Genomic DNA, 23,950 nt, shown 5'->3' with positions numbered 1-23,950 from the left:
TGTTTGGACATCTCCTAATGTCCCCCAATATCTTTCAGATTTCCTAGCTTCCTCTATAGCCTGTACACAGGTATGGAGCATATCAAATAGTCATTGGAAAAATAAGATTACTTACTACCTGATCACAATTAGACTCTTTCTGGAGGCTTTCCCTATAATTGGCCCCTCTGCTGGTTTCAGGAAGAGGGGGATGGAAAGGGCAAGGAGAGGCGGAATGGAGAGGGTCATGACCTGAACTGATAAACTATAATTGTCTTTCCTGGGACACATAGAGAGAGAGGAGTGGCTGTAATTCTTTCGAAATTAGGTTTGAGAGGGGCACGTGAGGGTTTGATTTGCAAATTTAAACCAGTCGATTTTCAAATGGAAATGCCTCCATTTGAAACTGTTGTAATAGAAAACCAGAGAGATAGAAACTGTCAGGACCCGGTTACGAACCCGGGTCTCCGGAGTGAGAAACAGTCACTTAACCAAAACTGAGCCACGAATAGTCAGCAGAACCCAGAAGATGAGGCAGACACAGCAGTACTTGAGACGGTGTATTTAATAAAGTAAAAAGTGAAGTCCTTCAGGAAAACATGTAACTCCACAAGCTCAAAAGGAATTCCACAAGAACAAGGTAATCCACAAGGTAATCCTCCAAGACAAAAAGGTAAATCCACAAGGTGGTAGGTATAGCATAAAAAGCCTCAAAAGATACTCAAAAATAAATAAACAAGAACAAAAAAAACAGAATTCCACAAGAGCGTCCACCGGGATCAACAAGAGTACACAGAATACTAGGGCTGGGTGCTAACATACAAACACAGAGCAAAGAACTGAGGGAAACAAAGGGTTTAAATACAATCAGGGGAAAAAGAGGCACAGGTGCAAATAATAATGGGGATCAAGGGAAAGCAAAAGGTCAAAAAGCACAATGGGGGCATCTAGTGACCAAAAACCGGAACAACCCTGGCCAAATCCTGACAGAATCCCCCCTAGGAACGGCTCCTGACGTTCCTACCAGCTCTCTCGGGGTGGAGGGCCCTGAACTGATGAATGAGGTCAGGGTTCAGTATGTCTTTGGCAGGAACCCAGGAGCGCTCCTCGGGACCGTAGCCTTCCCAGTCCACCAGATACTGCCAGGACCGCTGCACCCGGCGGGAATCCAGTATCCGATGGACGGTATAAGCCGGCTGGCCTCCAATGACACGAGGCGGAGGGGGAGGTCTGTCTGCCGGGACAAGGGGAGAAAAAACAACAGGTTTTAATAAGGAAATGTGAAACGTGGGATTAATCGTAAGGGATCTGGGTAAGTGTAGGCGATAAGAAACTGGGTTAACTCTCCTGGCAACCTTAAAGGGACCGATGTATCTTTGGGACAGCTTGCGAGACTCCACCCGTAGTGGTAAGTCTCTTGTGGAGAGCCAGACTCTCTGGCCGGGGTGCAGGGTAGGCCCGGGACGGCGACGTCTGTTGGCTTGTTGTTGGTACCTCTGTGAGGAACGCATAAGATTAAGATGGGTCTTCCTCCACATAAGCCGACAGCGTCTAACGAACTTCAAGGCTGAAGGCACTCTGACTTCTGCCTCCTGGTCCGGGAACAATGGAGGGGCATAGCCAAACTGACACTCGTGTGGGGACATACCAGTGGAGGAGGAGCGCAAGGTGTTGTGTGTGTATTCGGCCCAAACAATAAAGGACGACCATGTGGACGGGTTGTTACGAGTCATACATCGGAGGGTGGTTTCCAGCTCTTGATTCATCCTCTCTGTTTGGCCGTTGGACTCCGGATGGTACCCTGAAGATAGACTGGCAGAAGCCCCCATGAGTTGGCACAAGGCCTTCCAAAACCTTGAGGCGAACTGGGGACCTCTGTCAGAAACCATATCTTGAGGAATGCCGAAGACTCGAAACACATGATTAATTACCAACTCAGCCGTTTCCTTGGCAGAAGGTAACTTAGTCAGAGGGACGAACCTGGCCGCCTTTGAAAACCTGTCGATTATGACTAGGATAGTAGTATTGCCATGGGATGCAGGAAGGCCAGTAATAAAGTCCAATGAGATATGGGACCAGGGTCTGTGGGGAACAGGTAAAGGGTGAAGGAGTCCTTGAGGGCGGAGGTGAGAAGATTTGCCCTGGCAGCACACGGGGCAGGCATTGACGAAAGTGGCAACGTCTTTTCTCATGGTAGGCCACCAGAACTTACGCTGGATGAACTCCAAGGTGCGACCTACGCCCGGGTGACAGGTGAGGCGAGAGGAGTGCCCCCACAGAAGGACCTGAGTCCTCACTGCCTTGGGGACAAACAACCGATTGGCAGGACCTCCTTTCGGGTCCGGTTCGATAGCTTGAGCTCGTCTCACGGTATCCTCAACTTGCCAGGAGATCGGAGCCACGATCTTAGCAGCAGGAAGGACAGGCATGTCCGTGTCATCTCGAATGGCAGGAGCGTAGACTCGGGACAGGGCATCCGGTTTGAGATTCTTCGACCCGGGCCGATAGGTGAGGATAAACTGGAATCGATTGAAGAAAAGAGACCATCTACCTTGTCTAGAGTTCAACCGCTTCGCCTGCTGGATATACTCCAGATTTTTGTGGTCCGTAAGCACTTGAAAAGGGTGAGAAGCCCCCTCGAGCCAGTGTCTCCATTCCTTCAATGCCATCTTAACCGCTAGGAGTTCACGATCCCCCACATCGTAGTTCCTCTCAGCCGGGGTAAGCCGGTGTGAGAAGAAAGCGCACGGATGAATCTTCTTGTCTTCACCCCTCTGAGACAGGACAGCTCCAACACCAACCTCTGATGTGTCTACCTCCACCACAAACGGTTCATCCATAGTCGGTAGTATCAGGATGGGAGCAGAGAGGACGCGCTGCTTGAGTCCTTGGAAGGCCGTCTCAGCTTCTCTTCCCCACAAAAACCTTGCATTGCCACCCTTGGTTAAAGCTGAGAGAGGGGCTGCCACCAAGCTGAAGTTATTGATGAACTTGCGGTAAAAGTTTGTGAAGCCCAGGAAACGCTGAACTTCCTTAACGGATTTGGGAGTGGGCCAATCCGCTACCACCCCTACCTTCCTGGGGTCCATTTGGACTCGACCGGGTTCCACTACAAATCCCAGGAATTGTACTCGGGATGAATGGAATTCACATTTTTCCGGCTTAACGTACAGATGGCTGTCTAGGAGGCGTTTGAGTACTTGTCTGACATGCTTTGTGTGTTCTTGAAGGGAGCTCGAAAAGATGAGGATGTCATCCAAGTAAACGAAAACAAATATGTTAAGCATATCCCTAAGCACATCGTTTATGAGCGCTTGGAACACTGCTGGGGCGTTGGTCAGGCCGAAGGGCATCACCAAGTATTCATAGTGACCAGTAGGCGTGTTGAAAGCGGTCTTCCACTCGTCACCAGGTCTGATCCGCACAAGATGGTATGCGTTCCGCAGATCAAGCTTAGTGAAAACAACTGCTTCCTGGAGCAGCTCGAAGGCTGTGGCCATAAGGGGTAGCGGGTAACGGTTACGGACGGTTATGGCATTGAGTCCCCGGTAGTCGATGCAAGGACGTAATCCACCGTCTTTCTTGGCCACAAAGAAAAACCCTGCTCCCGCCGGGGAGGTGGATGGACGCATGAGGCCTGCTTCCAGAGCGTCCTTGATGTAGGTATCCATAGCAGCTCGTTCGGGTGGAGATAGGGAAAAGATCCGACCCCTGGGGGGGCAAGTGCCCGGAAACAAGTCGATGGGGCAATCATAAGGTCTATGGGGTGGTAGCATGTTGGCCCTCTGTTTGCTAAACACCAGTTTGAGGTCATGGTAACACTCGGGAACTCGGGTCAGGTCGATGGATTCTAAAGACTCGGGAGTAGAACTGGGGGAATTCGGGAAAATACAAGTAGTTTGGCACGTAGGACCCCACTGCTTGATAGTGCCCACAGACCAGTCGATGTGAGGGTTATGGCTGTGAAGCCAGGGGTATCCAAGGACGAGAGGGAACTCAGAACAGGAGATCAAATGAAAGTTCATCAATTCCTGGTGTTGTGAAACTGAAAGTCGCAAGGAGGTAGTGACATGAGTGACAAGTCCAGATCCCAAAGGGCTTCCATCCAATGTAGTAACCCTCATGGGGTCACTTAGAGGTTCAGAGGGAACGCCATTCTCCTTCGCCCAGACACCATCCATGAAGTTACCTGCGGCTCCAGAGTCTACCAAGGCTTGAAGGTGAAGCTTGTGGTTGTCCCAGCAAAGGGTGACTGGAATGAGCAGATGGGAGTTGGACGGATGGGAGGAGGTTATGTTTCCCGTTACAGTTCCCCCCCGGTCTGTACGGGACAGAGCGTTTCCCTGGAGCCCGGGACACGTGGAACGGAAATGGCCCGGTTTGCCGCAATATAGACAGCGTCGCTCCCTCATCCGGTGGTCTCTCTCAGCCTGGGAGATGCGTCCAATCTGCATGGGTTCCGGTGGAGCCAGCGAGGATAAAGGTGGGGACTCGGAGCTGGGACTGATAGGGGCTAGTGGTCTACGGTTGAGTTCTCTCTCTCTCAGACGCTGGTCAATGCGTGAGGCCAACTTGATCAGGGACTCGAGATTGTCCGGTGGTTCCCGAGTGGCCAGTTCATCTTGGATAGTGTCGGAAAGGCCTTTCAGAAAGCACACCGTGAGCGCCTCGTTGTTCCAGCCACTCGCTGCTGCCACCGTGCGGAACTGGATGGCATAGTCCGTCACGCTGCGCCGACCTTGGTGGAGAGTCAGGAGCTGTTTGGCTGAGTCAGGACCACTGCTTGGGCCTTGAAACACTCGTTTGAATTCCTCAGCAAAGGCAGAGTAGCTGGCACAGCAGGAACTATGGGCATCCCACACAGCAGTAGCCCAGGCCAGGGCTTTTTCCGACAGCAGGGTGATGATATATGCGATCTTAGACCGGTCGGTGGGAAACGACGAGGGTTGCAGCTCGAAGGAGAGAGAACATTGGGTGAGAAATCCTTTACAAGCACTTGGATCACCTGAGAACCTTTGGGGAGGTGGAAGACGAGGTTCAGCCAGGGGGTTAACTGCCATGTGTACGTGAATCTGAGGTACTGGGACGGGAACTGTTGCCGGGGTAAGTCGATCAGATATCTGCTTTATGGAAGTCAGCATCTCCGACAGAAGATGAGAATGTCTAGCCATTAAGGCCTCTTGCTGAACCAGGGCGGCTTCGTGGCGTTGGACAGTCTCCTGGTGGTGGGACAGCATGGCAACAAGGTCCTGGGAACTGGCTGCCTCTGGGTTCATTTTTGGCTCTGTGTTTCTGTCAGGACCCGGTTACGAACCCGGGTCTCCGGAGTGAGAAACAGTCACTTAACCAAAACTGAGCCACGAATAGTCAGCAGAACCCAGAAGATGAGGCAGACACAGCAGTACTTGAGACGGTGTATTTAATAAAGTAAAAAGTGAAGTCCTTCAGGAAAACATGTAACTCCACAAGCTCAAAAGGAATTCCACAAGAACAAGGTAATCCACAAGGTAATCTTTGATTTTTCTGTTTAATATTTCTTGATCTCTCTCTCTCTTTCAAGCATTTCGCCTATAATTTGTTTTCTAGGGAAGATATAAAGGCCCCTGAAGCAACTACCATGGCTGGTCACAATGACACTGTATATATAAACCTAGAGTGGACATGGCTGACAAAATATGGTCATGGTCAAGCAGACAACACACACACGCGCACGCACGTGCACGCACACACACATCTGTACACGCACATACAGTCTCTCAATCTCACTCTCTCTCTCACTCTCACTCTCTCTCTCCTCTCTCTCAAACACACACACAAATACATACTCTTTCTCTTCTCAATTCAATTCCAAGGGCTTTATTGGCATGAGAAACATATGTTTACATTATCAAAGCAAGTGAAATAGATAATAAACAAAAGTGAATTAAACAATACAAAATGAACAGTTAACATTATTCTCAGAAGTTTCAATGCAATAGACACATGTGATATTTCATATTATGGCTATTTACTGTGTTATAATGATGTGCAAATAGTTAAAGTACAAAAGGGAAAATAAATAAACATTAATATGGGTTGTATTTACAATAGTGATTGTTCTTCACTGGTTGCCCTTTTCTTGTGGCAACAGGTAACATATCTTGCTGCTGTGATGGCACACTGTGATTTTCACCCAATAGATATGGGAGTTTATCAAAATTGAATTTGTTTTGGAATTCTTTGTGGGTCTGTGTAATATGAGAGAAATACTGTATGTGTTTCTAATATGGTCATACATTTGGCAGGAAGTTAGGATACGCAGCTCAGTTTCCACCTCATTTTGTGGGCAGTGTGCAACATAGCCTGTTTTCTCTTGAGAGCCAGGTCTGCCTAAAGTGGCCTCTCTCAATAGCAAGGCCATGCTCATTGAGTCTGTACATAGTGACTCACAGTGGTAAGGTGTTCTGCCACTGTGTACTCTCTGTCAAGGGCTAAATAGCATTCCAGTTTGCTCTGTTTTTTTTGGTAAACTCTTTCCAATATGTCAAGTATCTATCTTTTTGTTTTCTCATGATTTGGTTGAGTCTAATTGTGTTGCTGTTGCTGTCCTGGGGCTCTGTGGGGTCTGTTTGTGTTTGTGAACAGAGCCCCATGACCAGTGTGCTTCGGGGACTCTTCTCTAGGTTAATCTCTCTGTAGGTGAATGGCTTTGTTATGAAATGTTTGGGAATTGCTTCCTTTGAAGTGGTTGTAGAATTTAAAAGCTATTTTCTGGATTATGATAATTATTGGGTAACAGACAAATTCTGCTCTTCATGTATTATTTGGTGTTTTATGTTGTACACAGAGGATGCTTTTTCAGAATTCTGCATGCAGTCTCAATTTGGTGTTTGTCCCATTTTGTGAATTATTGGTTGGTGAGCAGACCACAGACCTAACAACCTTAAAGGGCAATGGGTTCTATAACTGATTCAAGCATTTTTTGCCAGATCCTAATTGAGATGTCAAATGTTATGTTTCTTTTGATGGTGTAGAAGGAGGCCCTTCTTGCCCTGTCTCAGATCGTTCACAGCTTTGTGGGAGTTAACTGTGGTGCTGATGATTAGGCTGAGGTAGGTTTTGTTTTTTTGTGTGCTCTAGGGCAATGGTGTCTAGATGAATTTTTTTATTTGTGGTCCTGGCAACTGGACCTTTTTTGGAACACCATTCATTTTGTCTTACTGAGATTTAATGTCAGGACTCAGGTCTGGCAGAATCTGTGCAGAAGATATAGGTGCTGCTATAGGCCCTCCTTGGTTGGGGACAGAAGCATCAGATCATCAGCAAACAGTAGACATTTGACTTCAGATTCTAGTAGGGTGAGGCCGGGTGTTGCATACTGTTCTAGTGCTCTCGCCAATTTGTTGATATATATATATATATGTTAAAAAGGGTGGGGCTCAAGCTGCATCCCTGTCTCACACCAAGACCCTGTGGAAAGAAATGTGTCTTTTTGTTTGTGTACATGGATTTGATAATATCGTATATTTTTCTTCCAACACTGCTTTCCATCAATTTCTATAGCTGACCCTCATGCGAAATTTCTTTCAAAAGCATGAGAAGACATTGTCTTTGTTTTGCTATGTTTATGTGTCAATGAGGGTGTGCAGGGTAGGGTGTGCTGTCTCTCTCTCTCTCTCTCTCTCTCTCTCTCTCTCTCTCTCTCTCTCTCTCTCTCTCTCTCTCTCTCTCTCTCTCTGTCTCTCTCTCTCTCTCTCTCTCTGTGTCTGTCTCTCTCTCTCTCTGTGTCTGTCTCTCTCTCTCTCTGTCTGTCTCTCTCTCTCTCTGTGTCTGTCTCTGTCACATCAGCTCCTACTGAACTTTGAGTCTGCCAGTCCCTCTCGCCAGCTCCAAATGTCACCTTTTAATATTCTAATGTACTCCTGTCCCTGCGGTGCGATTAGAACAGAATGTGACACTCCTGACCAGGTGTGTGTTACAACCTCCAGCTCCTCTAGCCCCCATCACACACCTTCCACCCATCCCCAGGGTCCTTCCTATGATTTCATACGACTCTATGATTGGTCTTAGGGGTCTGGAGGTTTTGCTGACATAAGGAAATTAAGTTTTAAGGGGAAAATGAAGGACAAAGGGGAAGTAAGGAAGACATTTCACTGTCAAGGCTGTAAATTATTGAAAAGGTGGACATTTCACTGTAAGTGCAGTAAAGGATTCTCCTTACACGGGGAACCATTTCTGTAGGGTATTCACGACACATCACAACAGTACCTTTCTGTGGAAAGAGTGCATTGCTGAAACTAAAATGACAGTCACTGTTTTACCCCATGGATAGTTTAATTTGTGTTTCCCTTTTTTTAATGTAACATTTTTTTGAAGTATTTTTTGGTTATTCAGACAGGATATAAAGGAGAGACAGATGAGGGAAGAAAGGCAGATGAGAAATTGTCAACCTAGACCAGGAAGCGAATCCTGGTCTCTGGCACGGGGATAACATGTGGACTAGAGTCAGGCAGGGAACCTTCCTACCGCATCTCTGTACTGTATGTAGATGGAGAGAAGAATGAAAGGCCTATTGTAATTGCTTCTGTGTATGACTTGGTGTAAGTGAGAGTCTCTTAGTCATGTTGAATTACTGTGAGTAATTAAAGTACTGACTCACCACATATATGAATTGGAGAATGGATAGTTTGACTGAATGTGTGTGTCAGTGCTCTGGAGTGTGTAAGTGGGGTTTACTCTGTGGCTAAGCAGATAAGGTCAATGTGAGTTTGAGGTGTGTGTGTGTGTGTGTGTGACTGAGTGAGTGCGTGAGCGAGCATACTTACGTCCAAGTGTGTGCTCGCTTTCTTTTGTCCGGAGACGCCAGTTAACAGTTGTGAAACTCGTCCAGCCTCTCTCTGTCTCCGATGCTGAGCTGAGAGGCCAGGGGTGTAAAGAAGGAAAGGGGAAGGTTGCAGAGAGAATCCTGCTGAAAATAGATTACACAGACACTTTGGTAGTGACACCATATCTGTGTATGTGTGTAGAGAAGAGTTTTAAACATTGAACCGAGACAGATCTTTTGCTCTGAACCAGTACACTGAAAACAATCTCTCTCTCTCTCTCTCTCTCTCTCTCTCTCTCTCTCTCGCCCTCTCTCTCTCTCTCTCTCTCTCTCTCGCCCTCTCTCTCTCTCTCTCTCTCTGAAGTCCTCTGATGGGAAAAGAAAGGTTGTTCCTATCTCTCTCTCCTTCTCTCTTTCTCTTTCCCCCCATGTCCCTTTTCTCTTCGGCTTCTCATGACCTATGTCGTGTGTGTTTGTGGGTATGGGTATGTGTTTGAACACCAGGCCTTTATTGTGAGAGTGAGAAGGCTCAATCTCCAGTGATCTCCCTCTGAGTTTGGACTCCGATCACTAGTCTGCCCTTTATGGTAGGTACGTATGTCATCTGTTCTGACTAATTAAAATATTGAAGTCGTAAAGACATGCACTAGTAATTGACTAGCTAAATACTGCAATCAAATTAAAACAATCAAGTAAAAAAAATTATTCCAATTGTTAATACTACTCAATTAATTTAGTGACTTAGATGATTATATGTTTTGCAGTGTATCTCCCCAACATAATCTACTGTTCTATCGTTGGTGTGAGGTCAAGCATGGGAATGACATTACTTAGCCATTAAGGCTAGATTGTTCTTCAAGTTTCATAGCAGGGTTAAATATTAATCACAGTGGTTATAGAGGGTGCAACAGGTCAGAGCCTCAGGAGTAAATGTCATTTGGCTTTAACCCCCTAGAGTCGCACCAGTGTGTCAATCTAATTAACATGAAGAAAAAGAATCTCCATCATAATCTGTCAATTTAAGATAGAGATATCTGGGTTTTTGCATTGGATTTATCTCAATCCACAGCATCCGCCAGTTTTGCACTTCCACAACTGTGGTGAAAGGTGGCAGAAGCTAGAGCGATGTTTGTCAGACCATGAGACTTCCCGAAAATCTGTCTACTCACGTAAACGTCTGTAGCGTCCGAACATTTTTACCGACAAACTTTTATGACCACTCTATGGAAAGGGAGACTTCGGTACCTGCGATGTGTCAACTTCTGTTTGGTAGAGTTTTAACAAATGAATGGGACCCCGCTATGGAAAGGGGAGATTCTCACGAACACGATGGGTGATTTTGCTATACATCCCCCACAAGTGTCAAGGAACTTGTCTGAATTTAACCGATACTGGTTGAAAAAAATAAATGGAAGTATGAACTTTTTGGGGGTAACCAAAAAAGTGTTAAACAAATCAAAATATATGTTATTTTTGAGATTCTTCAAATAGCCACCCTTTGCCTTTATGGTAGCTTTGCAGACTCTTGGCATTCTCTCAACCAGCTTCACCTAGAATGATTTTCCAACCGTCTTGAAGGAGTTCCCACATATGCTGAGCACTTGTTTGCTTATTGTCCTTCACTCTGTGGTCACTCATCCCAAACCATCTCAATTTGGTTGAGGTTGGGGGACTGTCGGAGGACAGGTGATCTGATGCAGCACTCCATCACTCTCCTTCTTGTTAAAATAGCCCCTGCACAGCCTGGAGGTGTTTTGGGTCATTGTCCTGTTGAAAAACAAATGATAGTTACACTAAGCCCAAACCAGATGGGATGGCGTATCACTGCAGAATGCTGTGGTAGCCATGCTGGTTAAGTGTGCCTTGATTTCTAAATAAATCACAGACAGTGTCACCAGCAAAGCACCCCCACACCATCACACCTCCTCCTCCATGTTTCAAGGTGGGAAATACACATGCAGAGATCATCCGTTCACCCACACCGCGTCTCACAAAGACACGGCAGTTGGAACCAAAAATCTCCAATTTGGACATTAGACCAAAGACAAATTTCCGCTGGTCTAATGTCCATCAGTCTCCTCTGAGATGTGTCTGCTACTTGAACCCTATGAAGCATTTATTTGGGCTGCAATTTCTGGGGCTGAACTCATCCTCTGCTGCAGAACTAACTCTGGGACTTCCATTCCTGTGGCGGTCCTCATGAGAGCCAGTTTCATCATAGCGCTTGGATGGTTTGTGCGACTGCACTTGAAGAAACTTTCAAAGTTCTTAAAGTTTTCCGTATTGACTGACCTTCGTGTCCTAAAGTATTGATGGACTGTCGTTTCTCTTTTCTTTTTTGAGCTGTTCTTGCCATAATATGGACTTGGTCTTTTACCAAGTCTTCTGTAAGAAATGCATTCCAGGTGACTACCTCATGAAGCTGGTTGAGAGGATGCCAAGAGTATGCAAAGCTGTCATCAAGGCAAAGGGTGGCTATTTGAAAAATCTCAAATATGAAATATATTTTGAATTGTTTAATTAACTCATTTTTGGTTACTACATGATTGTGTTATTTCATAGTTTTGAAATCTTCACTATTATTATACAATTTAGAAAACAGTAAAACAAAACAAGAAAACTTGAATGAGTAGGTGTTCTAAAACCTTTGACCGGTAGTGTATATATTTTCAGTTTTCTATATCTCTTAGATATAGGGCAGACACTTCAACATCCTTTTTCTTATGATCCATAGTATGACTATCTTAAAACAATTCCAAATAGCAATCCCCCCCTCCCCCAATGTCTTACTGTCTCTCTCTCTCACTGTCTATTTTGTTGAGTCTTTTGGTTTGTTTGTTCTTGTGGAGCAGGAAATTTGAATGGGTGATTACTAATGTCAGTCATATTATTGCAGAATGAGAAAGGGAGAGAAGAAAGAATGAAAATAGGCAGAGAGTGAAAGGGAGAGAGGGAGGGGAGAGAGAGACAGAACAGGAGGTAGAGAGAGTAAAGAGACAGAGAGAGAGAGAGCGGTAAAGAGACGGAAAGACAGAAAGAGAGAGAGTGAGAGAGGCAATCTGCAGAGACTGATATAATTGCCCCCTGAAGCAAATAATTGAAGGAGCTCCACATGCGAGATTGGAACATGAAGCATACCTTCATACACCATAACACACAAGTGCACATGCACCCACAGACACATGCCAGTGTGTACCCGCTCACACACATATGAGCATGTGTGTACTGAAGATAATTAAGTTATGAGGGGTGGATGTGCTTGTATCTACACCTGGAATTGTGTGTGTATATTTGGCACCTTGAAAGTGGTACAGTATGTGTTACAGATGGTGTGTGTGGAGATGGAGCAGATATCTGTATGTATGTATGTGTGTTAGTAAGTGTGTGTGTGTGTGTGTGTGTGTGTGTGTGTGTGTGTGTGTGTGTGTGTGTGTGTGTGTGTGTGTGTGTGTGTGTGTGTGTGTGTGTGTGTGTGTGTGTGTGTGTGTGTGTGTTCGAGAGAATGAGAGAGAGATATATATAACAGAAAAAACAGATAGTAAAAAGTGAAGGATGCATTGCAAAGTTTGAATATAAAAGCAGAGAGAACAGACATTGTATTGTGGGGGAGAGAGAGCACAATGCCATGGCTTTAGATGAATCACTGAGGGGTAACCTAGTTTTCCAGACCACACAATGACAGACCAACATCTTTCCTCTTCTCCATCCCTCCCTTCCTCTTCTCCTAAATATTATAGATTGGCCATTCTCTCCTGCCATCACTGGGGAAGGGGGATACAAAAGAGGGCCAGGTGTGTGTGTGTGTGTGTTTGTGTGTGTATCTGCACATGCACGTGTGTGTGATTATATGTCTGCAACTGTGTGTGTGTGTGTGTGTGTGTGTGTGTGTGTGTGTGTGTGTGTGTGTGTGTGTGTGTGTGTGTGTGTGTGTGTGTGTGTGTGTGTGTGTGTGTGTGTGTGTGTGTGTGTGTGTGTGTGTGTGTGTCTGTTAATCCTTATGTGTGTGTGTGTGAGACACACAGTGATATAAATGGGTCTCATATGTTTCCAGTCTGAGCGTTGATCCATGGAGCTTTGTACGGAGCTCAGAAAAGAAGCCAGGGCTTAGGACACAGTTTGATCCTAACAGAGAACATAGCTCTCTCCCTCTGTCTCCCGTCCTCTCTCGCTCTCGTAGTTTATTTTACTCCACACGTTACCTTCCTGTCCCTCTCTGTCTTTCTTTTTCTCCTCTTTTTTGTCTTTCCGTTTCCTTCCTTTTCTCTCTCCTCCGTTCTTCTTTTCTCTCCCCTCCCTACCTGCTTCACTTTGTCTTTCTCCTCTTTTCTCTCTTTTTTTCCCTCTTTCTCCTGTTCTCTCTCTATCACTTTCTCTCTTCTCTGCATTTGTCTCTCTGTCTGATAATTCATTGCACTCCATCTATTGCATTGATTTTCTTCAAAGGTACTTTTTGGTTTCCGTATTATATTTTCACTTCGCTTTTTTACGCTCCCTAAACGTTTCATTTGTGCTGTTTCCATATGATCTAATTGAGAAATGTTCCCAAAACATTTAAAGGGTAGGTAGCATAAACCTAACATGTAAAATATGGATTTGCATTAGTATATGCATCAAAAGTCCCGATGTAAAGAAATTCACTTGATCCCTTTTTGCTGCAGCTTTCTGCCCCGCTTATTGCAGAATCATAAACCTATATTTTTTACTTGACAATTGTTTCTGGGGTTATCCATAAGATCTGGAAAAAAACACAAGTCTCCCCCCCCCCGCTCCACAAAGGCAGCTATCCTGGTTCACTCCTAACGTATAACTTTTTTTTACTTCACATTCTATTCTTAATGAGCACCAATCTGGTTTTCGACCTGGACATAGCGCTGTGCTATATTGTTTTGACCATAAAGATAATTGTACTGCCTTATTTTTTTACCTGTCGAAAACATTTGATATGGTTGACCATGTTTTACTTGTTCAAAGTTTGTCTGAAATAGACCGTGATCAGGCATCTTGCAATTGGTTCAAGAACTATCTAACGGACAGGACACAATGTGTGCTTACTGACCGTATCAAATCTAGTTTCTTTAAAATTATGAAGGTATGCCGCAGAGGGTGATTTTAGGCCATGTTCCCTTCACTTTATATAAATTATATTGGTATATCTGTTAAAACCTGTAACATTCATCTCTATGCAGATTATACAGTTATTTGTATTTACATATATTTATTACGGATCCCCATTAGCTGCTGCCAAAGCAGGGGGTCCAGCAAAATTAAGGCAGTTTATACAATTTTAAAACATTGCAATACATTTACAGATTCCACAACACACTGTGTGCCCTCAGGCCCCTACTCCACCACTACCACAAATCTACATTACTAAATCCATGTGTATGTATAGTGCATAAGTTATCGTGCGTGTGTGCGTGTGCGTGTGCGTGTGCGTGTGCGTGTGTGTGTGTGTGTGTGTGTGTGTGTGTGTGTGTGGGTGTGTGTGTGTGTGTGTGTGTGTGTATGCCTGTGTCTGGGCCAATGTTTGTGTTGCTTCAGTGTCCCCACTGTTCCATAAGGTGTTTTTTTAATCTGTTTTTTAAAAATCTAATTTTACTTGATGTGGAACAGAGTTCCATATAGTCATGGCTCAATGTAGTACTGTGTGCCTTCCATAGTCTGATCTGGACTTGGGGACTTGAAGAGACCTTTTGTGGCATGTCTTGTGGGGTATGCATGGGTGTCCGAGCTGTGGTGCCAGTAGTTTAGACAGCTTGGTGCATTCAACATGTCAATACCAATCATAATTAAAAGTAGTGATGAAGTCAATCTCTCCTCCACTTTCAGCCAGGAGAGATTGACATGCATATTATTAATATTAGCTCTCTGTGTACATCCAAGGCCCAGCCGTGCTGCCCTGTTCTTAGCCAATTGCAATTTTCCAAAGTCCTTTTTTGTGGCACCTGACAACACGACTGAACAGTAGCCTGGTTCCTCTCTAGGTTTCTTCCTAGGTTTTGGCCTTTCTAGGGAGTTTTTCCTAACCACCGTGCTTCTACACCTGCATTGCTTGCTGTTTGGGGTTTTAGGCTGGGTTTCTGTACAGCTCTTTGAGATATCAGCTGATGTACGAAGGGCTATATAAATAAATTTGATTTGATTTAGTCATGGTGCAACAAAACTAGGGCCTGTAGGACCTGCCTTGTTGTTAAGAAGGCAGAGCATCTCTTTATTATAGACAGACTTCTCTCCCTCTTCGCTACTACTAAATCAGTATGTTTTGACCATGACAGTTTGGTCATGGTCAAAACATATGACAGTAACACAATCTAGTGTTACTCCAAGTGGTTTAGTCATCTCAACTTGCTCAATTTCCACACTATTTATTACAATATTTAGTTGAGTGTTTTGTTCCAAATACAATGCTTTTAGTTTTAGAAATATTTAGGGCTAACTTATTTCTTACTACCCACTCTGAAACTAACTGCAGCTCTTTGTTGAGTGTTGCAGTCATTTCAGCCGCTGTAGTAGCTGACGTGTATAGTGTTGAGTCATCCGCATACATAGAAACGCTGGCTTTACTCAAAGTCAGTGGCATGTCATTAGTAAAAAAAAAAAAAAGCAAGTGGCCTAAACAGCTACCCCTTGGAATTCCTGATTCTAACTCGATTATATTTAGGTTTCCTGTAACAGCGTTCTTCTTTTGTTGAAGGAGAGTCGGACCGAAATGCAGCGTGTAAGTTACTCATGTTTATTAGGAAGACAAACGAACGAACTATACACAAATAACTAATAAATACAAAAACAACAAACAGAACGTGAAACCTATTACAGCCTGACTGGTGAAACTAACACAGAGACAGGAACAATCACCCACGAAATGTAAAGCGAAAACCAGGCTACCTAAATACGGTTCCCAATCAGAGACAACGAGAATCACCTGACTCTGATTGAGAACCGCCTCAGGCAGCCAAACCTATTAAACACACACACCCCTAATCAGCTACAATCCCAACTACTACAAACCCCAATATGAAACTACAAACATAATAACCCCATGTCACACCCTGGTCTGACTAACTAATAAACTAAAACACAAAATACTAAGACCAAGGCGTGACATTTCCGTTAAAGAACACCCTCTGTGTTCAGTTAGAAAAGTAACTGTTTATCCATATTATAGCAGGGGGTGTAAAGCCGTAACGCATACCTTTTTCCAGCAGTAGACTATGATCAATAATGTCAAAAGCTGCACACAAGACAGCCCCCACAATCATTTTATCATACATTTCTCCTTTGCCCCCTCAGTACAGCAAGCTATTCATGATCTTCAGCATGGTTTTGACTAAATTGTCATGGTCGTTGTATGGAGGAGACCAAGGCTCAGCGTGGTGGGCGTACATACTTATTTTATTAAAGAAAGAACACTGAACAAAATGAACAAAAAAATAAACGAACCGTGACGCAAATATGAGAAGTGCAGACACGCAACTAAACATAGAATAAATTCTTGCGTCGAGCAATCCCGTATCCGGGAGCGTATTCATAGCCTCAAGCTCATTAGCATAACACAACGTTACCTATTCATGAAAAGATATAATGCACTCACAAGCTTAGCCTTTTGTTAACAACACTGTCATCTCAGATTTTCAAAATATGCTTTTCAACCATAGCTACACAAGCATTCGTGTAAGAGTATTGATAGCTGGCATAGCATTAAGCCTAGCATTCAGCAGGCAACATTTTCACAAAAACAAGAAAAGCATTCAAATAAAATCATTTACCTTTGAAGAACTTCAGATGTTTTCAATGAGGAGACTCTCAGTTAGATAGCAGATGTTCAGTTTTTCCAAAAATATTATTTGTGTAGGAGAAATCGCTCCGTTTTGTTCATCACTTTTGGCTAAGAAAAAGACCAGAGTTCTAATGTTAAGCACTTAAAACTGGGTTGTCTATATGCAGGTGTTCAGTCAATACTAAGGTCAGACATCTTTTTCCACCTCATACATTTTCCAATTCCTGATCCCCAAATCAATATTTATTCCCACACAAAGCAGTCATGGTTTAGTTATAGGTATCCATGAGTTTTTACTCTGTTTACTAGAACCTAACAGTATTCAGGACACAAAGTTAATTTCTTTGCCACATTTTTTGCAGTATTACTTTAGTGCCTTGTTGCAAACAGGATGCACGTTTTGGAAATTTTTTGTTATGTACAGGCTTCCTTCTTTTCACTCTGTGAATGAGGTTAATATTGTAACTACAATGTTGTTGATCCATCCTCAGTTTTCTCCTGTCACAGCCATTAAACTGATAGCCATTAACGGTTTTAAAGTCACCATAGACATCATGGTGAGATCTTTGAGCGGTTTCCTATCTCTCTGGAAACTGAGTTATCTTTGTAGTGACTGGGTGCCCTTCGTTGCGAGGCATTGGAACATCTCCCTGGTCTGTGTGGTTGAATCTCCGTTTGAAATCACTCTCGCTCTATCTCTCTTTGTCAATTTTTCAATTTAAGGGGCTTCTTTGGCTTGGGAAACATATGTTTACATTGGAATAAACAATACAACATTTACAGTAAACATTACACTCACAAAAGTTCCAAAAGAATAAAGACACCCCCAGTCAGGTGAGTCGAGCCTATATGCAGAGATCAAAGGATCAAAGGAAGTGCAACAACGGCCATGTGTCAGATGAAACTCTACAATGCTCTGTGTGTGTGTGTGTGTGTGTGTGTGTGTGTGTGTGTGTGTGTGTGTGTGTGTGTGTCTGTGTCTGTGTCTGTGTCTGTGTCTGTGTCTGTGTCTGTGTGTGTGTGCGTCGTAGTAGCGTCACCGCAGCTACACACAGAAGTCTAAGTTAGCCTATCACTATGATGAAACACAGAAGGGGAAAGGGGAAAAGGGAGAGGGAGAGAGACGAAGAGAGAGGGAGAAGGAAAAACAACAGAGAGATAGAGAAACAGAGCGAGAAGCAGAAGGAGACACTGATAGATAGGCAATGAATCAAACAGAGAGAGAGGAAAAGAGAGAGAGACAGACAGAGAGATATAGATAGACAGAGAGATATACTGTAGTCAGAATTGTTTTTGCGACTGCCCAACTGGTGTGTGTGTGTGTGCCACATGCCATCTTTTCATGGCTGAAGGTCTTTGGCACCTGTTTAGGGATGGGTGTCATGGTTGATTAATCCAACCACTACAACATGTGTCTGATAGCTCTGTTAATGTCTTGGGGATGCAGAGCTCTGCTATGTGTCAAACAGACGGACTGCTGTAACCAATGGAGACAGATGGATGAGGGCAACACTGACAGTGTCAAGGACAAAGAGGGAAAGTTTTTTTTTTAACTGACGGAAATGTTTCATGTACAGCCGCAGGTTCCCTCGAAATCACACTGTTTCCACCAGTATCTCCCTAAGAAAAACATGTTTATGTGATGTTACTGTACTGAATTATATAGCTAGATGCATTTTTTTGGGGTGTTCCTGGTCAGAAAATGCTGTCGGTCACCTAGCTAGCTAGAATTATCATCTACCATAAAAACACTACCATCTGAACAATCTGCATATTTAGGTTTGTCAAGCTAAAGTTAGCACTGGGCATCTTGTTAGGTTTATTAAGGAAGAGTAGCTACATGATGTTGTCGTTAGATTCCTTTGTGTACAAAACAGTCTGAATACAGAAGATGTTAGCTAGCCAACTATTTAAGTAGCCTTGTTGGCTAACTTGAACATTGAAAACACTAAGGTTAGCAGCTAACATAGCTAGCAGGCTACAAATGTAACTCAACCCTTATTGTACCTAACGTTACCAGTCCATGAGAACCGTGGCCATTTCGGCGCCACTCTTCCACCCTTCAAAATTAATTCCACTCTTTATCCAGTTCATAAATCCAGTTCATAGATTCATAGATCCAACTTTATCCAGTTCATCTTTTTCTCTCTTATTTTTCTCTTTTGGGGACAAGTTGATTCAGATCCAAGAACAGAGAATGATGCTTGTTTGCTTCATCTGCTCTGTTTGTTTCTGGCGGCTGTATCTGTCACACGCTGATCTGTTTCACCTGTCTTTGTGCTCCCCTGTGTATTTCTGTTTTCTGTTTGTCTGTTGCCAGTTTGTCTTGTCCCGTAAAGTCCTACCAGCCTGTTCCCGTGTTTCCTGTGCTCTAGTTTTTGTTTTTCCTAGTCTTCCCAGTTCTGACCATTCTGCCTATCCCTGACCCTGATCCTGCCTGCCATCCTGTACCTGTCTGACTCTGATTTGGATTATGACTCTTTTGCCTGCCCCTTGTAAAATAATAAACTCTGAGACTTGTACTATCCGCCTCCTGTGTCTGCATCTGGGTCTTAGCCTGAGCCGGGATAGTAACGTTAGGTTGCAAGTGACTTTTACTTCCTCTTCAGCTCTGGAGCAGCAGGGTCATTCGAGTAGGCATGATTAGCGCAAAGACACTCCTAACCCAGAAGGCCAGCCCAAGGCAGCTTAGGGCTCAACCCCCTTGTTTTCATGAAAAATTCAAAAGTCCCACACAGGAAGTGGGGCGGCATACTGTCACCCACAACCTGCTGATTTCTGCTGTAAGGATGTTGTTGGTCTTCTGATATTTATTTGCCTTTGATGTTTGTATGCTTGACAGTGAAGGAGGACGTGATCTGTAGTTTCTGCTGCTGGACAGTTGGGACATGAGCCTATTTTACAGGCAATGATATATTATTATATTATTATATTATTATTTATGATCGTCTTGACTGTCTTTTGTAGTTGAAGTGAAACCAGTGGGAGGATAGAAAGTAAATGCCAATCCTTTTCCCCTTCTGTCCATTCCTTTTGCAATTTGTTGTTGAGACTGATTCTGGTGAGTGATTACAGTGCCTGTAATATGTTTTATACTAGGTCTGACCTGCTGCGGTGTGACTCCCATGCAGTGTTTGTAGAACTGAGATAGAGACAGTACAGATGAATGTGCTAGGGGGTTTGTGTTCTATCTAGGATAGGGCTAAGATACAGGTCATGAGTTCGGAGGTGAATACTGAAAGGTTATTTGTTAGTCTTTTTTTCTGGCTAATTTGTATGTCCGAGACATGTCCTGTCACCAGGTCCTTGGAACAGTCTGTGTAAGTGTGTGTTGTTGTCATGCCCTGACCATAGAGAGCTGTTTATTCTCTATGTTGGTTAGGTTGGGGTGTGATTAAGGGAGGGTTATCTAGGGAAATTGTATACCTATGTTGGCCTGATTATGGTTCCCAATCAGAGGCAGCTGTTTATCGTTGTCTCTAATTGGGGGTCATATATAGGTAGCCTTTTCCCCATTGTGATTTGTGGGATCTTGACTATGTTAGTGTGTAGTTGCTTTCTGTATTGAATGTAGCTTTACGTTTTGTTTATACGCTTAATTGTTTTGTTCTTTAAGTTTTCTTTTCCAAATAAAAGGATGGAAACATATCACGCTGCATCATGTTTTGCGGAGATATGCAATGTGTCTCCAGTGCGCATCCACAGCCCAGTATGTTCTGTGCCTGCGCCCCACACTTGCCGGGCTAAAGTGAGCATCCAGCCAGGACACGTTGTGCCAGCTCTACGCTCCAGACCTCCAGTGCACCTCCACGGCCCAGTATATCTTGCGCCGGCCATAAGTACTGTGTCTCCAGTGCGCCTTCACAGCCCAGTGCGTCCTGTGTCTCCTCCCCGCAATTGCCCTGAGGTGCGTGTCATCAGCCCGGTGCCACCTGTACCGGTCCCACGCATCAGGCCTCCAGTGCGCCTCTACAGTCCAGAGCTTCCGGCGACAGTTCCTAGTCCACTGCTTCCGGCGACAGTTCCCAGTCCAGAGCTTCCAGCGACAGTTCCTAGTCCAGAGCTTCCGGAGACGGTTCCCAGTCCAGAGCCTCTGGCGACGGTACACAGTCTGGAACCTCCAACGACGGTCCGTGATTCGGAACCTCCTATGATGGTCCGCAGTCCGGAATCTCTTGAGACGGTCCGCGGTCCAGGACCTCCTGAGACGGTCAACGGTCCGGAACTACCCGCGACGGTTGGCGGTCCAGAGCCTCTAGCGATGGTCTGCGGTCCAGAGCCTCCAGTGACAGTCTGTGGTCCAGAACCTCCTGCGAGCGTCCCCAGTCTCCGACGAGGAACCACGGTCCGGAGTCTCCGGCAATGATCTATTGTCCTGAGTCCCTGGCGATGATCTATGGTCCGGTTCCTCCGGCGACGATCCCCTATTGAGTCAGGTTTTGTGGTCGGAGTCTGCACCTTTGGGTGGGGTACTGTCTCGCCCTGACCATAGAGAGCTGTTTATTCTCTATGTTGGTTAGGTCGGGGTGTGATTAAGGGAATTATATACCTATGTTGGCCTGATTATGGTTCCCAATCAGAGGCAGCTGTTTATCGTTGTCTCTGATTGGGGATCATATTTAGGTAGCCATTTTCCCATTGTGATTTGTGGGATCTTGACTATGTTTGTGTGTAGTTACTTTCTGCACTGCATGTGGCTTCACGTTTCGTTTATTCACTTTATTGTTTTGTACTTTAATTTTTTTCTTCCAAATAAAAGGATGGAAACATACCACGCTGCATCTTGGTCCACTCCTTATAACGATCGTGACAGTTGTTGAGTGGTATCTTGATTCTACATACCCTGCCGTCAGCAGTCCAACCGCCCATTTGTCCTCTCCTTCCCGAATCCTCTCAAGTAGGCTAAAATCCCCTTTTGGGGATGGCGAGAACACTAAAGGTATGGGTACATACTAAAGGTATGAGCACAGTCAATCCCACGTAGGTTTCTTTTACCCCTAGGTAGTCGGCCCATTTATTGATCTTCCATCCCAAGGCTTCATTATTCTTGCAGCTCCCCCCTTCTTTGTGCAATTTCCGCCTGAAGACATACCCAAATCTAACAGCCTGTAGCTCAGGCAGAACCAAGGATATGCATATTCTTGGTACCATTTGAAAGAAAACACTCTGAAGTTTGTGTAAATGTGAATTGAACGTAGGAGAATAACACACAATAGATCTGGTTTCGATAAAACAATGAAAAAAACTTATGTTTTTTATTTTTATTTTTGTATCATCATCTTTAAAATGAACAACATAAAACAAACATTCAGATAGGATGATGGGGACAATTTCAGTGAAAAATATAAGAGAGCAACAGTACAAAGTTTCAGTATGATAACTTCCAAAATGAGTGTGCTACATGACATTTATCATGAAGTCACCCAGGTGTCCCACACAAGTAAGTGGCCAAATGGCCAAATTGGTGAAGTGGCCCAAGTGGCCAAATTGGTGAAGGTATACATTTTGAAACAAATAACTAAATACAAAATACCAAAATAGTATTCTAACACCCCCCCCCAAAAAGAATTGAGAAAAATAAACGAAAAAATAAAAAATGGGAAAAAAGTATTATTGATACAAAAATATATGGAAAAAAATATATATATATACATTTACAAAATAACATGGGTAACTATTTACACACTTTCAATATTTGGAAGACCCTCAGTCCTCTATCAAATCTATTTATATAGCCCCAGCCTAAAACCTCAAACAGCAAGCAATGCAAGTGTAGAAGCACGGTCATCCTTTGTGTCACTGATATGAAGCGTCTGTGAAATAACCAGAAACCTTTTGCAAGACACAACAGTCATGGGGAAAGGCAGTTGGTAGAGAGATGTTTTCCAGTAGTCCCTCAGGCTTTTCAGCTTCACCAGCCCCATGTAGACGACCAGTGAAAGGTAGCAGAAAAAGTCTGACATGGATATGGGCTTCCATGCTACCTTTTTGCCTGCTTGCTTCTTCTCCCCATACTTATTGGTGTTAGACACGAGCGACTCGACAACAGATTGGGTGAAAAACAGCTGAAAAAGCTGAAGGGGGCTGTAAGTTGATGTCGTACTCACCTGAGGTCCTGGCTCCCTTTTCGGGCTAAGTGTTGGTTGAGGTGGCTCCACATCATCTTCTAGGACAGTGTGCCAACGCCCTTCTGTCCCTTCGTTAGCAGGTGGCACACTTCCCCTCCTCCGCTTCTTTGTCAGTGCCTTCACACCTCTAGATGGCCCGGGAGGTGTGGAGCCGGAGACAACAGGTGTCCGGGTGGATGAACCAGCTTCAGTGGGGGATAGACACCTTGGCACTGGGGGCTCCCATTCAGAGTCAGTGTCACTTTGAAAGAAAATGTTCAGTTAGAACAGTTTCACATATGAGCCCTGTATCAACAGGTATAATAAACAGATATATAGAGTACAGGGAACATAAAGTGCTGTTCCATTTCACTTTGGCCATTGTAGTGGGCCTGCCATCCCCTCAACAGCCTCAAATAGGCTATTTCATGTGGGGGTCGGGTGGAGCGGCAGACACACGCTTCTCAACCATGCTCCCTCTAATCCATAATATGTAGACTGAGAGGAGGAAGCATGGTCGCTGTGTTGCGATGTGTGGGTTTGCTGTTACATTCTACTCCATTCTATATAATATATATATATGTATATATTATATATACATACTTACATACACACACAAACATAGGCTAAGGGTCATTCACATACGTACAAACATACCCCCACCCACAACGCATAGACAATGTGTACTTTACACATTTCATAAAATTGTTACTCGCTTTGAGGACAACTTCTTTGCTCGCTTTGAGGACAATACACTGCCAACGACATGGCCCGTTACCAAAACCTGCGGGCTCTCCTTCACTGCAGCCAACGTGAATAAAGCATTTAAACTTGTTAACCCTTGGAAGGTTGCAGGCCCAGATGGCATCCCTAGCCGCGTCCTTAGAGCATGAGCAGACCCAGCTGGCTTGTGTGTGTACGGACATATTCAATCAATCCTTATCCCAGTCTGCTATTCCCACATGCTCCAAGAGGGACATCATTGTTCCAATTCCCAAGAAAGCTAAGGTACCTGAGCTAAATGACTATCGCCCCGTAGCACTTACCTCCATCATCATGAAGTGCTTTGAGAGCCTAGTCAAGGATCATATCACCTCCTCCCTACCTGACACCCTAGACCCACTCCAACTTGCATACCGCCCCAATAGGTCCACAGACGACGCAATACAGGGAGGAGGTGAGGGCCCTCGGAGTGTGGTGTCAGGAAAATAACCTCACGCTTAACGTCAACAAAACAAAGGAGATGATCGTGGACTTCAGGAAACAGCAGAGGGATCACCCTCT

General features: G+C 44.5%; 1 protein-coding gene across 1 annotated transcript in view; it reads left to right on the top strand.

Moving 5' to 3' along the window:
* brsk2a (BR serine/threonine kinase 2a) overlaps positions 1-23,950 on the top strand; it is a 557,365-nt gene that overhangs the window by 314,534 nt on the left and 218,881 nt on the right. The gene's annotated exons all lie outside the window — the stretch shown is intronic.

The sequence above is a fragment of the Oncorhynchus masou genome, chromosome 22, assembly GCF_036934945.1.
Source record: "Oncorhynchus masou masou isolate Uvic2021 chromosome 22, UVic_Omas_1.1, whole genome shotgun sequence".
Lineage (NCBI taxonomy): Eukaryota > Metazoa > Chordata > Actinopteri > Salmoniformes > Salmonidae > Oncorhynchus > Oncorhynchus masou.
Note: the sequence above shows the minus strand (reverse complement) of the source record. Positions and strands in the feature narration are given on the sequence as shown.